We start from the raw sequence: 4,619 nt of genomic DNA on the forward strand, positions 1-4,619 counted from the left end.
AGTACCGCTATTTTCTTGATACTTCTTGTTTTTTATTTATTTTATCATCCTCTCCGTTCTTAACTCCTTTTAGTATTTTTATTATTTGTTTAATGGTTCTCAATGGCATATTTTATTATTGACCTGTTTATATATATATATATATATATATATATATATATATATATAGATAGATAGATTGTTTTTATATTTTGATTTATTTATTTATATATGTTTTCTTTTACTTGTGTATATATTTGTTTTATTTTATTTAATTCTTTAGAGTTTGACTTTTATTTTATTTATTTTATTATTATTATTATTTCTTTTATTAAATTAATTTAAATATTATTTCTCAAAAACTATTTGCTTAATATTGAGTTACTTATTAATATTTGTTTTTAATATATTAATAAACTAATATCATAATTTAAATATTATTTTTCAAAAACTAGCGATTTAATATAATCATTACTTAATAAATTAATAAAATAATAACATTATTTCAATTTTATTTTTATATCATAATTTAAATATTATTTTTCAAAAACTAGTGGTTTAATATAATGATTACTTAATAAATTAATAAAATAATAACATTATTTCAATTTTATTTTTCAAAACTAGTGATTCAATATAGTCGTTACCTATTAATGTTTTTAATAAATTAATAATATAATATCATTATTTAAATATTATTTTTCAAAAACTAGCCGTTTAATATAGTTGTTACTTAATAATATTTGTTTTTAATATATTAATAAACTAATATCATAATTTAAAATATTATTTTTCAAATATAGTCGTTACTTGGAAATTATGTCTCTATATTGTTCTCTATTTAAGCCTTCGCCATGGTTTGTCTCTTCATTTGGTCCTGATGATGAACCACACTTGTTGGTTTGAAACACGTCGGCCAAAAATTTCTCTACGTGATTTCTACCAAAAGACTTTGCTTAATTCATTATGGATCAAAAAGCTTAAATACCAAAAAAAAATTGTTAATTACCGTTTTTATAGAAATCTTTAGCTAAAATTGTATAGGATAAAATTTTATACATACTATTTTAAATCATTAGAAATTTGAAAATTTTTACAAAACTATTTCCAAAAATTTTATAAAAAATATATTAAGGACTATTAAAATTCACCAATATTTCTCCATTTAAGAAAAATTTTGACTCCTATTTTTTTTTGTTAGATTAAACTTGTCCGTTTTATACTGTTAGACTAAACTTGTCCCTTTTATAACTATTTCCAAAAATTTTATAAAAAATATATTAAGGACTATTAAAATTCACCAATATTTCTCCATTTAAGAAAAATTTTGACTCCTAATTTTTTTGTTATATTAAACTTGTCCCTTTTATACTGTTAGACTAAACTTGTCCCTTTTATACTGCTTCTGTGACTCAACACTCAACAGGAGATAGCCAATCCATGTTCATGGAATTCTTACTTTATCTAACTACCAACATTTTTGGTTTTATATATAATACTATAGTGAGAAACATGCTATTTTTTAATGTATCCCTTCTCTAGAGTCCAACTTATTTGTCTTCCATCTATAAAGTGTGGATTCTTATTCCCTTAACATGTTAGGATTTTATTTTAATTGTTAATATCATTTATAAATCTATAGCCTTATGGAAAGCTATTGCTATTTCTACTACTGGCCCTTCTTTTTCAAGTATGGGTACCAACTAGCCAAACTTATGTAAAGACATAATAGTAAACACTCATGCTTTATTGGTTTCTTAGTGGAATATAGCACTACAATTTTTATCACTATTATCCTTGTAATCACTTTTTTCAAATTCTTATTATGAAATATTCTTTCATTTGTTTCCCCACACGAGAATGAGGAGCATACTACAATACAAATACGAATTATGGTGATCGATTGGGGTAAAATACTGTGTCAAAAGAGCTTATATATTTTCATGAAGACATCACCTAGTGAGTATCATGGCTTAAATTGTAATAATTACAAGGCCACTAGGTATGATTCAACCCGTTAAAGCTTGCAACACAAAAGTTGGCTCTAATACTATAGACTATTCAAAAAATATCCCAAATATAATGGCATATATGATGGAATAGACCTTTAACATATGAATGGAACTAAAGAAAACCAAGTATTATTTTTTTTAAATGGCAATTATACATATATGTGATGGAATAAACTTTTAATATATAAATAAAACTAATGAAAACTAAGTATTATTTCTTTTTAGATGCCCACATATATATATTTATTTCTCTACATATACATATACTAAAAGTAACAAGCTCTCTCATATACCCTAAACATAATGTAGCTACCATTCTCCTACTTTTCTCTAAAACTTGAGTGTTAAAATACTGGCATGCTTAAAAAATAAACATGATACATCTCCATATTATCAACTTAAGCCTATTTTTTTCATCTTTATAATAATTTAATAATCTTAATAAATAAAAATTATAAATAAACGAAATAAAAAAAAAATTATTTTTTTCATCTTTATAATAATTTAATAATCTTAATAAATAAAAATTATAAATAAACGAAATAAAAAAATAATAATTAAAAAAAATAATGTCTTTATGAACTTCTATTTAAGCTCAACCAATTTCCTCAATTTCCTAATAAATAGTTTAAGAGGAATAAAAAAACAATTAAAACGATAGAAATGATTGTATTAAAAATTGAAAAGTAGTAAGGAATAAACAACATATTCTAAACCATTATTAGAACTTAAAAACCTCTACTTCTACATTACGAGCATTTATATAATTTCATTCATCTTCAACTACAATCCATGTCCAGGAAACATTATAATTAATAGGAGGATGTCGAGGAGTAGTTATAAGCAGGGATTTCATTACCACGTGGATGCTCTGGACGTCAAAGAAAGTATGAATCTATATGTGGTTGTTAATGGGCACTTTTTAAGGTGAAGCTTGCTTTCAAAAAAATATTCGTCAACATAATTAAGGCAGCTATTAACTTATAATAAACATGTGGCGAAATCGCGCTTTACAAACGGTGTTTGAAGGATGAAGTTGGATTTCATTTCCTTAGGTAAAACCCATCTCCAAAATGGTACGAAACCAAATATATCATCGTTTCCCTTAACCTTCATGTTGACACAACTTATGCATGGAAGGTCGTAAAGAAGACACGAATAGTGCTGCTCGATGTGATCACAGGATCTCCTTCTACATTTCGGCATGTGCTGCTCGATGTGATGCTCTATCTTTCAATCCAATTTTGTATATGCAATGACATATAGCTTACTCGTAACCGTCTATCTTTCAATCCAATTTCATGTATGCAATGACACATAGCTCACTTGTAAGGTCTGTCATGCTGTGCTACCCCATTAATTCAACATTTACTACCTACATAGCATAAATTTCTAGTGATGTAATCTCCTTCAGTCAATTGCATGTGGTTGGTTTCTTCTTATTTTTCACTATACTAGTTCCTAGGTACCTTCGCTAGCATATTCATGAACATGAAATTTATTTTATTAGAGCATTTCTAGTGTGATGTGTAAGATTAATTTTCAGTAGTGTGAATAATTGAATGTTCAATTGGATTTATTTGTATAGGAGAGACATCATTGCTCTCTTCATAATTAATTGAAATTTGTTGTGCCTGAAAAAAATTGACTTCATCAATGTGTTTATTTTTTTAAGTCGTAGAACTAAAATAAAAATAAGGTTAGCTTTTATTTGTTTTTCATATTAAGCTATCCTGAAAAATTATGTTCTATTTCCCAAATTAAGCTACTATGAAGAATATTTTATTTAAGTTTATAACAGAAATGAAAGTTTGCACAGATTGCAAATGGTTGTTTGGGAAATATTGGTATGTGAAATTGTGAAAATCTTGATTACTATTTTAAAGTTCTATATTTTTTATTGTCATATTTAGAGTTTTTTTTATTAGAAATTTTGTGTGCTAAAAATGAATTTTTTATTTTTTTTTGCAAATTGTTACTTTCAATGTAATTAAAGTTACTGATTTCTAAAATTTATAAATAAAAAATTATGAGTATGTGTTATTAAAAGATTTTTGGAATTATATAGCTGATTTCCAATTGATTCAAGGAGGGGGCTTTTTGTTTGACAAGATGATCTTCCCCAATGTTTTATTCCTTTGGCATATCTTTGCACCTTTAGGAGCAATTGCTAGTTTATTTTTTATGCAAATAATTAATTAAACTGTGGTGAACAAGCATTGATGAGTATGGACTATGCTTAAATATTCTAGTTTTATATGATTTTCTATAAAGCTTAACAACGAAAAATCATTGCACAAATATCTAAAATTGATGGCATAAATATTGCAACTACATCAAAAAATTATGACAAAAATATCTGAGGGAGTTAACCAAATGTTATGGTATTGTGCAAAGACTATGATAAGTCATTCAACTTATGTTAGAAAAATATTATTTTCACTATAATATATGTATATATTCAAACTTATTAGTTCTATATATATTCTATAGAGAGAAAAAGAGTAATTTAAAGTACATATATTCTTATATTTTAATTTTTTAGAGGGGGATGTGTAATTTATTTTCTTTTTAATATAGAGTTGATTTTGGCGGCTCTAGAGAGCAAATATGTAGATATAATGTAAG

Source organism: Pinus tabuliformis, chromosome 3_2 (assembly GCF_031772625.1).
Source record: "Pinus tabuliformis cultivar Carrire ecotype Pingquan chromosome 3_2, CPIR1, whole genome shotgun sequence".
In the NCBI taxonomy this organism is placed as follows: Eukaryota; Viridiplantae; Streptophyta; class Pinopsida; order Pinales; family Pinaceae; genus Pinus; species Pinus tabuliformis.